General features: G+C 38.5%; 1 non-coding gene across 1 annotated transcript; it reads left to right on the forward strand.

The window, feature by feature from the left end:
• Window positions 1-12,426: 12,426 nt before the first annotated feature.
• On the forward strand, window positions 12,427-12,499 carry trnak-cuu (transfer RNA lysine (anticodon CUU)). The gene has a single exon. It is a non-coding gene; the product is annotated as a tRNA-Lys (tRNA).
• The last annotated feature ends 868 nt before the right edge of the window (window positions 12,500-13,367 follow it).

Genomic DNA, 13,367 nt, shown 5'->3' on the forward strand with positions numbered 1-13,367 from the left:
TATGGGCCAGTGCATTATTGATAGCCTTTTCTTTTTATTGTAGGCTAAAGTTTGAAAGACACATGCATTGGCCATGGTTGTGTTTAAACGGTGCAGCCTGATTTAAAAATTTTGCTGACCGTCAGAAAGGGAACTTTTGTAAGGAAACAAATAAAATGTAAAACTGTAATTGATTTAATGTCATTTTATTTCATTGAAAAGTTGTAACCCAGTAGACCCATTTCCACAAAGCTGGAAAACGGCGCATTGCATTTACACCCGCACCAGTGGTGGCTGGTGAGCTTGAAACAGAGGAAGCACAGCACCCTTAAATCTATCATTGATTTACACCTGTTCACCTTGATGAACAGCAAAACTAACGGGTCGCAGAATAATTAACGCCAACAGCGTAAATAGACTAACTAAATGATTTCCATTGTCATTTTGTGATGGTATTTTTTTTTTCTTTACTGAACTGCGTAGCATTTGTTATACCCACATGTTCGTGTAATTTGTGGATAATCGTATGTTTCGCTCTCTGCCCGATGTCAGGGAATGTTAATGTCAAATGCGTTCGTCTGATTTGCAAGACTGCTGTTAAAATGCTCGCGAAACACCGTCAACTGTCTGAAGCTTGTGTGCTATAGCAAAAGCTACGGTGTAAAATTGTTTGACAAGGATGACAGAGTTATCTGAAGACATATTGGAAAGCTAATCCCTCAATGTGTTTTACATTGGGGTTGTCTTGTGTTACGAATTTCAAGTTTAAAAAATGGAAATAAAGCTATTGAAATCAATATCAATTTCTGAGAATAAATTTTAGGTTAGGAAAAAAAAGGATCATTTATCTGTATAATGCATCAGCGTTGAGTGTAATACACAGTAAATTTTAACCCACAGGCCTCAACTAGTTTGTAAGAAACAGTAACTCTATCACAAAATGGCACCGGTAATCATTTACTCCATTTACATGATTGGTGTTGATTATTCTTTGAATCATTAGTTTTATTGTTAATCAAGGCGGGTCAACGGGAATAGGTTGAAATCAATGGCACATTTAAAGGGGAGGTTTGTGCTTCCTCTGTCTCCACCTCACCAGCCACCGCTGACCTGCACCCACGACCATCGTATTAGTGCTGCTTTATGACAGCTCCAGTGGTAAATGAAAATGTAGAAGTGGGGTGGGGTGGCAACAGTAAAAGTAGGAGTTCTCTTGCTAAAAAAAAAGTACTCTAAGTAGAGTTAAAGTATCCCTCCTGAAAAATACTTAAGAGTAAAATGGTCATTCATTTACAAAAAACTCAATTTACAAAAACGGTTGTCGGTTTAACTCTGCTTAGAGTACTTTTTTTTTTTTTTTTAGTGAGAGTACTTCAACTTTTACTTTTTCCACCCCTGTTTGCATGAATATCAATTTTAGATTTGTTGCACCTCGTTTGTTTGGAATGTGGAGAGGGTAGGATTCCAGGGGAGGGGCCGTCAGGATACATGGTAGAGGTAAATCTTGTGCATTACTCATTCAGCCATGTGCAAAGCTGCAAATGTTTATTGTTTGTTTCTTTCTTTCTAATGCTTATTTATTTTATCCTATTGATTAATAAATCATTTTGTAAAGGCAATGTCATTTTAAAAAGAACACCATAAACCGCTCCTACTGTTATTAATTAGAGGAGAGTCCTCAGAGCACTGGAACGGGAACGTAAAAAAAAGCCTTTCTACGCAGAACGAACCAAAATGAAAAACATTTTGTTTTCAATCCCTGATTAGGATTGTGGGTGTGGTTAGGGTTGAGGGAACATAGAGGTGAAGGAACAGAAGGCTGAGGGAACACAGACCAACTTCCCTCTAGCACGGTATAGGCCAGTGGTGCCCAAATCCAGTCCTGGAGGGCCAAGAGCCTGCTGCGTTTTGTTCTCACCTCTTAATCAGAGGCTGCTGCCTTTTAGCTGCAAAACAGGTGAGTGTGCTCTTCAGCCAATGACAGGCCATGCATAGCTGGTTGCAAAGAATCGCAGCGGGACTTTGGCCCTCCACGACAGGATTTGGGCATCACTGGTATTGGATTTTATGATGAAAGATATTCAAACATGATATACGAACATGGATACTGAAAACGTGGGTGATTTAGGCAGAGATCTGTTTCTTACTGGTTTTTTGTTGCATTGTGTAGATTTGTAAGCTAGACTACTGTTCTTGTGTGTTTCAGTGCAACATGGCTAGACAAAGTCCCACACTGGAGGAACGTAGGAAGAGGAACAGGGAGTACCAAAGGAAGCGGAGAGAGAAAATCAGCACACAACCAGAATTAAAAGAGGCATTTCTAAGACGGGAGAGACAAAGGTGGAAACAGAGGGTTGAGGAGGGAAAAATAAGACAAATTAACGATTTGAGTGAAAGAGAACAGAGGAGAAAGAGGAGGAACTGGAAGCATAAGCAGAGAGAATCAAGAGAGCGAAGAAACATAAACAACAAACTGTTGGAAACACCCCCAGATAGCCCATCTGATGACTTGAATGAGACACCACAGACGAGAAGACAGGCTGCTAGCAGGGACAAGAGAGAGGCTCAGAATGACTCCTAAAGGCCAAACTCAACAAGGCCGAGAAAGAGAACAGCAAACTCAGAAAGCAGATAAAGCCGCACGAAACAGAAAACAGCACCCGACACAACGGCAGATGACAGACGTTAACTGTGGAGACTGGCTTGCTGTGGTATATGACAAGAACTGGTGGTTAGCAAAAGGCATTCACTCTGGATACACGTCGCCAAGATGTTTAAGTGGAATTCTTCCATCCTAATGAAGCCAAGCACTCAGTTTCATCCAAAACAAGGACCAGAGGATGTGTGCTTCATTCCATTCCAGAAGATTCTGATGAAGCTGTCTGGGCCATGGTCTCCTCTCAGCTGAGGTGATGGACCATAGAGAGAGAGAGAGCACATTCATTCTCTGATGTTTCAGTGAAGCAGCGTGGGATAAAAGCAGATGTGATACAGTGTAAAGTGATGCGTTTAAACATTTGTGTTATTCGCAATTTGGAATAAGAATCGGTTTTATTTATTCATTTATTTATTTATTTTTAGTTGTTTTAAAAGGTACTTTGGTACCATAGTGGATGTACTGCTGACATATCGTTCTGAGATGAGATAAAAGAAAAAAATCTATACATCCATAGATTTGCATTCTTGAATAAAATGTTTATAAAAAATAACATCTTCACTATTATTTTTGTTTTAATACAGTAACTGATTAATTCAAAATATTAAATAATTAAAATGACTACAAATCCAGGCTTGTGTCACCACTGTCAGACACATCAACTCCATCAGTTCGATGTCACCTCCGTCAGATGAACTTTTTGTTTATTTTTTTTTATTATGATTTTTCATATTTGTCGAGGAATTGCAGATTATAAGTAAAAATGTAAGCTGCCTCCTAACAAGAGTATGTGTTTTGAAATCTTAAAAACATCTTGATTGCTGTTAAAGTCAAAGTTAAAATTGTATTGCACAGTACCATTAAAAAACACAGATCAGCTAATAGGCACATTTTGGTAAAGAATAAAAAAGCTGGAGGTTGTATCAAAACATATCTCTGTAGCTCAGTATATGTTAAATATATACATGCAGTGAAATTTATCAGAGCATAAAGTTTTATTCTTTTCAATGTTTCATCGTGTTTTGTCCCACTTCTCAAAAAACATTTAAGTGTTTTATGAAATATAACGCAGCTTTAATACTATCCAGTGGCGGTTCGTTAGTGCGGGGCACTGGGGTGCCACCCCCCTCCAAATATTCAGACAAGAGAAGGATGTTTAAGGATCAAAGATGAGATGCACCCATTTTTGTGTCCACATCAAATTAAATCTACAAGTGATTGTATATACATAGAAAACATATTAAATAAAACTACAGTATCTGCTTTAATGTTTCAAATAACTTTTGAGGGAAGAAAAATGTCAAAATAAGGGTGAAATAATGTTCCAAACTGCAAAATCGTCATTCAGTGTAATGGTCCGTACTTCGATTTTACCATTACATCTTTAAATAAACTGTTGTAAAATAAAAGGAACTGTCTTCACTTTAGAGAAAATTCAGCCACTCATTAGCAAATGCTGATGTGTTTTACACTTTACAATAAGGCTCCCTTTTCGAGTTATAAATTTTACTAACTCTTTAGTAAATGGTAATGTGTTTTATACTTCACAATAAGGCTCCCTCTCACCAGTTATAAATGTTAGTAACTAATTAATAAATAGTCATAAAAATGAGATGAAGCTGACAGTTTAACATGCTCACTGATGAAAGGAGAACATAAAGTAAGCTAAGCAACAAGCAAGATGTGAGATTAAACGGAATAGACAGATGAAAAGTGCAGTAACAACTTTATCTTGCCAAATAAGTGAGCCCACGCTGATGTATGAAAACTGAGTTATAGCACGTGTATAATTCCGTATTAACGGTTTATAAAGTGTTTACAACTTAATAACCTAATTGTGAACCATTTATGAATCCTTTATAAGGGTGGTCTTATTGTAAAGTGGTACCCTTTTATTTGACCTTAAACCATTATTTGAACTTGAACACACTCATTATAATTTTATCAAGCACACAAATATATTGCAGCCACCAGGAACTGAATTCAGGCTGCATGCTCCAAAGATCAGCAATGTAACTGCAGGTCCAAAGGGTCAAGGTCTTAAGAGGGTGTACCCAAGAAGTAAAGGTCAACAAAGAATTGAGATTCAAGAGTTGCACTGAGCCTGACTTTGGCTAACATCCAACTGAAACCCATGGTTTTTATCAAAACAACGTTGAACATCTGACTCTTTGTTTATGGCTTGTCAATGTTGATCATTGATCGAATAGCAAAGCCTGCAGCACACTGCTGAGACCTGAAGTTGCAGGCTTTACTATTCATTCACTGAATAACAGACTGGATGGCTAAGTTGTCATTTTGTCAGGCCAGGTTGGGCCATGTTTCACTGTGAAATATCAGACACCCACCCCTACCTTCAACTTGATTTAACCTTTTTTTTTTCGATAATACCCCCAGGGAAAAGTATTGTAGGATTCCAATTCAAAACTCATTGGTTAACTGTAAAGTGTAGTGTAAACTTACACTTTAATATTACAAACTGAGTTACATCCTGGAACAATATAAATATCGACAAAGTATACATTTGGGAGCTGAGGTGTAATTTCTATTAACTACAAATCATAAGACTAATACCAAGTCACACGTTCAGTGAAATGTTGCAACAACTTTGTCATATATTCCCATTTTCTCAAACAGCGGCAAACAGCAGAAATGTCCCTGTTCGTTAAATCCAACTGATCTGCTAGACACATAACTGCTTAAACTAAAACAACATATGGGGACTGTGCTAAGTAGATAAAATGTTTGTAACAACCAAACTGAATACCTGTCTACCTCCTAAGCCGCAAAACAGACGTACTTCACACGGTGGATTCATTGTATTCAATATCTCCTGTATTTGTACAGTTAGCTACTGGGCCATAAAAGGACTGCGTGTTGATGACCTCCCATCTCAGTGACTCGTTAATGGAGAGCTTGATCCTGGTACCTCTTGACAAAATAGAATATGCAGCTGAAATAGTCTTGGACTAACTGTGGACTATATGAGAAACTTTTGTTTCCTTATGGATTTCTTGCATTTGTGTCTCCTCAAGACCACATAGTAATACAAGTGTGCAGCCCAAAAAAATGTCTTCTATGGAGCAATATGGTACATACACACTCCCAATGACTGGCCACCACAAAGTGAAAATATATAGCCATTACGACTGTGTATACTGAGTGTGTCATCAAGTGATAAAGTACAACCAATGTGGTATGGTGCATGTGGTATTGTGCTTTGGAAAATAGAAAACAAAGACACAGAAACATATTAATTTTGTCTCATTAAATATTATCAGTATTTATGTGCTTTATTTATATCTCATACATATCTCAGCGGTTTTTACTTCTCATTAGATACATGGAAACACTCCTTTAATAAATCTTGGAAATGAATACAAAATATTCAGGTCTTCACCATGCTTTTTTAAAATATACTCTGGATTATGAATTTCACTGACGGCAGTCTAAATAAGCACTCAAAGCATGTGCGAAAATATCAAATGAAATGTGAAACTGGTCAGGTGCTGGTTTCAGAAGGGAATTGGATACTCGATCAAAGGCAAAGGTTGAAGATAAATTTTATTGAACCTGACAGGCCATGATAAGAGCGACTGCTGTGGGACACACTATTATTATAGTATCACGCAGGCCGGTAAACTACAGCCAGCAGTAACTGAACCCAGGGCGCATGTTCAAACCTGTGCAAATCGACAGGGCCAAGGTCTTGGTAAGGTGTGGCCAAAGAGCAAGGGCCACTAAGGAGTAAAGGTTCGATGTTGAGGAAAAGCTCTATTGGTTTTATGCTGTAAGTCTGGCCATCTCCAGCTGAGACCAGCAGTTTTATCGCTTCTGCATTGAACTTTGATTCATGAGGCCAGATAGTTTATTGTTATGTTGTAGTCTATTAGTCTTCTTGTGTTTGTTTTTTTCTTTTTTCTTTTTCTTACTAACAGAAAAAAAAGCCTGATTGTCCCACCACTGCCAACAAGTGTAATAACTGACGTTCAGGAGGATACAACTAAGAACAAAAACTATATACATATTTTTAGTGAAACATTTATTTATTTATTAGTTTGTTTGTTTGTTTATGGGAATGCTGGTTTGTCAACTGGCAGATGCAATTTTACAGAATTCTTAAAAACTTTAACAACCTCACTGCCAAGTGCTGCGTGAGTTTTTGTACATTGTTTCTGTTCTGATGTAATTTACACAGTAAATACTCAATAAAATGACACTTAAATTTGGTATTAAACCCCTTTTGTGGTTACTTTAATGCATTACACCTATTAACAACAGCTGCTTTATCTGATGGGTCAAGGATATGGATGCAGGATTTTGCTCCAGCCCTGCTCAAACAACATCACCTCCGCAAATCAAAACACTGAAGAGATTCTGAACAGAGGCATCAGGAGAAAAAGATCCTATGACAGTGTGCTGTCAAAGAGCCTGTTTCTGACAGTGATCTGCCTGACAACAGGGCATAGTGTTGTAATGGTTCACAAGTTAAAAATTCATTCTTCTTCTTTCGTTGTGCACTGACCTGCTCTGCTGAAACAGTTCTTGCGAAAGTACAAGAAGTGGATAGCAAATCGTGAGATGTCCAAGATTCATGTTGAGGAGTGGTTCTACTACATGCAGTTCAATTTGTAGTTTAAAGACTTCTGTAGTGTCTTGGTGTTTGTCAATTAAATCGAAATATTTAATGTTTTCTATGGCTAATTTATTTTTTCCCCTATGTTGCTGCGTAGTTTAGTACTGAAACTAGCCGCTTAGTCCCCCCCCCCCCCCAAAAAGGGGGGGCGGGGGTTCCAAATTCAGATACAGTCCTAGTTTTCATCACTGTTTCCCTGTCATTACCATCACAGACATGATAAAGCAAATGGAATCCATAATCCCACCAACATAATATTTGCCTTGCATAATATGCACCCTGGGTTTAAGTATGCTCATTTTTCGTCCTGTGATAATCATTTTACAGTAGATACATTATATGATTAACTTCCCCCCAGAACAGAGAAAGCTTGGTAAACAGTAGTTTCAGTTGTTAGCCAGCACGACTGTGCGTGCGCTTTAATATATGGAAGCGCGCCCAAGGATTTAAAAGTGCTTGGAGGAACCATGACAAAGAATTCATAGCGTCATGCTAATTTATGAGGGTGAGTAGATTTCATTTAGATTGCCATGCAAAGCTTTTCATTAGTAGGTAAAGACATAAGCATTTCCCTTACAGTCGATTGTTGCACAAAATTTATAAACACATTATAAACAGTAACAGTTATACCGATGGGGGAAGAGGAGATTCCTGCCGTAGAGCGTCAAATTTTCGGTAGACTGACTAGCTATTAACTTTTTTTTATTTCCATTACAATTTATGCATCACTGTATTTTGAAAACATATCGCCCTAATGTATGTTTTTAGCACATGCACTGACGACGCACGAGGAGACCTCATGGACATGCTAAATTAAAGCACACAGACGTGTTAATCTGGATTACCAATATCCTCCTTTGTACCTCTTGTAGGTGCGAGCAGTTCGCGGCTCGAAGGAACGTCGATGTGTAGAACGGTAGCAGCAACGCAATTCACACGCAACGGCAGAAAATAATTTAATAAAACAGGCTACATGTGCACACCATCACCCTTATGATTAATTGACGTTCCTCCCCAAACAACCTCAGGTGCGCCACTAAAACTGCCTTGAAATCACAATGCAATATGTACATCTCTTCTAACTGGGGCAACGCATTGGAAAAGAAAAGTATCAGCGCGTGCGAGACACGTATGGATCACTTCAAAACTGCTACAAACGGTTTTAAATGGAGTGACAGCCAAAAGAAGCATATGAAGTCTGACAGAAAAGAAAAAGTCTGACAGACAAAAACCCTACGTTGAAATGCTTCTCACCATATTCATTCCCAGAATCTGAAACGATAATTTCAAAAATGCTGATACATTGGTGCTTTAACTTTCTTTAAATCCACCACATTATTCATGTTTAAACAGACCTACATACGTGGATCATTATTATTAGGATTCCTTATTGACATTGTGGTAATGATATAGTGGTTCTGTGGTTGCTGTTATGTAAAATAACATTTAGTGGGTGGCAGTTGCTTCTCAGATATTCGCTGTTGAAGGGAGTGACATTATAATCTCGCAGATCCACACTTCTGGCCAGCGACTCTGCTAATCATCTGTTTAGCTCCACTTTCCTGAGTGTCTTCTGCAGAAACAAGGGATGTGAGCTCACTCTGATGCGTTTTGAGAGATAGATACTTAACTAAAGAAAGACAGAAAGAAAGAAAGGAAGAAAGTAAGAAAAAGAAAACAACTGAACTGAAGAGAGCAATGTTTGACATTGTTTTGATAACTGCGCTTAAGGGAGCTGTCCATCATACTTTTTGATAGGGGACAGTGACGACAGAAATTGAGGAACTCCAAACTTTTGCACTGAAGGAGAAGACAGAAGAAATTACAGGCCTTTGCAGGACAAGGGGAAACCGATATTGTGGCGTGAGAGTGGAGTTGGGATGGGGCTACGGTACAGGCTGACCCTTGTGACTGGCCTGCTGGAGTGCCTGTGTTTTGCGGGGGTTGTTTTTGGCTGGGCATCTCTTGTGTTTGTCCTCAAAACAGATGGATACTTCAGTGATCTTTGTGCCAATGTGACTGGACCAAACAGCAGCCAAATCACAGGTAAGACAGCAAACTCTGAATTTCCACTAACTGTTGGGAGGAACTGCTGTTCCTTATAGACTTACTATGTGTTTTACTGTCAAACCCTGTTCTCTCTTTTTCTACTCATTCATTCATTCATTCATTCATTCATTCATTCATTTGTGCTTTCTTTCTTTCTTTCTTTCTTTCTTTCTTTCTTTAATATCTCTCAGATTGCATTGGGCAGGATGAGCAATTTTCCCTGGTTTTCACTGTGGCTTCCTTCTTGAACAACTTCCTCTCTCTGCCTAATGGATTCATATTTGACCACTTTGGTACCATGGCAACCAGATTTCTGGCAATGTGAGGTTCTTGAAAAGCAATTTACACTTTGATACCAACTACATTTTTAACATTTTTACAACTTTTACGACACATTTTATTTTTTTGGTTTAACCCCATTCTATAAAAAATCTAACCAGTAGAGAAGGTGACTCTCCGGTCACCTCAAAGCAATCTTACTTTTGTGATATTTAAAAAAAAACATTTACTTAAAAGTATCTCTAAAAGCCAAGATAACAAACAGTGTCTGATACCGTTTGATACACCGTGTTGATGGAGGGTTTAGCTGCCACACATGGGTGGTGCATTAGGCCACCACATAAGACATAAGACATCTGTCTTTTTAATTTTATATTTATATTTAATGTTTATCATTTTTTCTCAGTTGATAAAATACTTTTACAGTAAGGTCTTGATATTTGGAAAACTACTTAAAAGTACCTAAGCGTTCTTGATTCTTAACTGATACTACCTGTCTCTTCACTGATATATCCAGATCACCACACCATTTCACCACCATTCCTGTTTTAGGCAGTTAAACATTTATTAGAGTCTGCATTTGATTCCCATGGTACCACACATACAAGGGTATGGACTGACTATCCAAAAATAGCTCACAAAATGTAAATCTGTAAATCTTTTATCCGATTAAGAGAAGAGAATAAAATGTATTCCTTTTCCTTTCTTCAGATTTCTCTATACAACCGGAACCTTACTGATGGGACTGTCCAATGCAGGTGAGCACACTGACATGACTGACATGTGAATAATTTAATACTTAATAATACTTATAATATTAAAACACACAATATAACAAGTACTAAATGATCTGTTTGGTTTGATAAATGACTTACTTCCCTTCATCTCTTTTACTCTCGCTCTCTCACGAACACACGCACACACACACACACACACACAAACAGCTCTCTCCATCCTGCTCTTTCCAGCTTTGTCCCTTATTGCAGTGGGAGGAATTTTGTTCCTCATGACAAATGTACAGGTATTAACAATACCATTGGTATTCATGCTTATTATACACAGTCAGATCTTTCCTGTTCAAAAGGTAATACTGTGTTTATACCTCCACACCACCAGGTGGGGAACCTCTTTGGAGCTCATCGTTCCACCGTCATCACTCTTTACAATGGCGCCTTTGATTCTTCATCAGCAGTGTTCCTCATTATAAAGGTAACCGCGAACTGTGGTAACACGTGTTGATCATCAAGGCAGTTGTCTCTATCTGTAATATTACGTATGGTTTTAGGGTTTTTGTGGTGGTAACATAAAATCTCTGTATTGAGAAACTCTGAAAAACTTCTCTTTCCTGTAGGTGCTACACGAGGGAAGCGTGTCTCTCCATCACTCCTTCATCTTCCTCTCCGTCTGCAGTGTCCTTCACATCTTGCGCACTGTCTTCCTTATGCCTAAGTCACACATCCCCTACCCAATCCCAGACAACTATACATATGGGTAATTAGAACTACAACTTCCTCTCCACGTTTGGATATAGAGAACTACAATTCCCATTACACACATGGCTATGAAGAACCATACCAATGATGAAATAATTAACAACATTTCCAGACGTTATTTGTCACCATGTATCACCTCATAACTGCTGAGAGGGAGATGAAATTGGCCTGTATTGACATCAGAGACAACTGATCAACAGAAATTGTTATGCAAACATGAAGTTGCAGCCTTATGAATAGTGAACGTAATATTGAAATTCATATTGCATTAAATCTGTTTTACTAGACAACCTATTATTTAACGTAATTTGTATGTTTACCAATAATTGAAGTTAACACTTCTCTTGGTTGTGGAATTGAATGTAATTTTATTACATCTAATTCTGTTACGTCTAATTTTAATTCATTTTTATTTCTACTTTCTCAAGACTGGTGTCACTGGTATCGAACTTCAATTCAGAATCAACGATGTGAATTAGAATGAACTGTCATTTCTGAAATCAAGTCAGTATTCACCCCAGCCTTCATTGCTATAAATACGATTCCATCCTCCTGTACTAAACAGGGTCAGCTGTGCCCAGTCAGACAGCTGCAGTGTGGAGAAGTATGAGGCGACAAGGGAGAAAAAGCAAACATTTGAAGGAGAACACCAGAGGGAGACAGACGACATGCCTACGAAGTCTAGAGACAAGCCAGATCAGGAAGACACTGGAGGAAATGGTATTATTCTGCCATCTGTTTTCACCCTGTGAATACAATGAAAACAGGAGAGTATGACACAGGTTCACTCGAGAACAGACAATATTTTATATCCTGTGCAGAATGAGAAAATGTTTCACATAATCTGTTGATCTCGTTCAGAGATCATTTTTAAACATTTTTGGCAGAGGTCAATGATACATTCAAAGGTGAAATAAAAGGATGTGTTTTTAATACCAAAATGCATGCTGTTGTGTTTAGGAATCAACCATGGATGTGTTTTTTGTTTTTTTCAGAGCTGATACCCATACTGATTATTAGTGATCAAAGAGACTGATAACCAATATGTCAGAGCTGATATTCATTTGCTGTAAATATAAAAATGTCAAAGGTGTCAAAGTGTCAAAATTGACACTATTATGTACTCTAACACAAAGCTTTCTTTGAATGAACATATGTATAATGAAATATTCAGAAAACACACAATATTTGAGCATTGTATTTAAATATAGAGTGCATGGAGCTTCTGGAAGATACTAAAAGTTGAACAAATAGGTGACATATGTATGTCTGTATAGTTTGGCTGGCGTAGGTGGGTCACATGACCACACATCCCCCAGTTTGTAAACAGACGGGCCCGGCTAGCTCAGTCGGTAGAGCATGAGACTCTTAATCTCAGGGTCGTGGGTTCGAGCCCCACGTTGGGCGTCACTATGACTTTTCCTGCAGGATGCATGCCTGTCACCCTATGTCCCACATCATTAAGATGCTCTGCACTCTCCTGGCATCTCCCAAGGACAGTTTAAGGCCGACTCCCTAGGTGTCAAGAGGTTAGGAGTTGACACTGTCTTGTTTCCTGGTCAGGGCAGAGGCTTTTGGCCCCCTCTGTTGACTGATAACCTGGGGAATCACTGATATCAGATACGGTTATTGGCTAGAACGAGCTGTGATGGTATACTCTGAAATATCTGAGTTAGCTTTGGGTCGGGTAAAAGGTGCAAAGGAGTTTCTTTGGAGGATGGAAGAACTTCGGACCAAACTTAATTTGAAATTGATCTCACAAGCAAGATAATGGTTGCTTATAATTCGTCCTGCTTCTGAGATGGTAAACTTGAAGAAGCCAAAGACTACTTCAAGAAATGGTGCATTTTGATGTCATTATTGGTAGTTGGACTTGAATTATGAATGACCTTGTCAGTCTACTACAGGATTAAAATCTGCTGTAAAAAGTGAATCCCACATACAGGAGCTGAGGAACACTGTGCCTTGGGTAATTCTGTCTGTGGGTTTACTCCATGTATTGACTGCCTCTCTTCTCTTTTCAGTGACAGTTGATGTCTCAGGTGTGATGTGTCTGGTTCTGTTTGTCTCTCAGAGCTCAGTTTTAAAAGCTGTGTCCTGTCCTGGTTCTTCCTTTGGCATCTGGTTTGGCTCTCAGTGCTGCAGCTGCGTCACTACCTCTTCATTGGTACTTTGAACTCCATGCTGAACTGGCTGTCCAATCAGAATCCAGCTCTGGGTAAAATATCCCTTCAATCAAGTTAAATGATTCTATTCACAGTATTTAGTTATTTTG

Source organism: Chanos chanos, chromosome 11, assembly GCF_902362185.1.
Source record: "Chanos chanos chromosome 11, fChaCha1.1, whole genome shotgun sequence".
Lineage (NCBI taxonomy): Eukaryota > Metazoa > Chordata > Actinopteri > Gonorynchiformes > Chanidae > Chanos > Chanos chanos.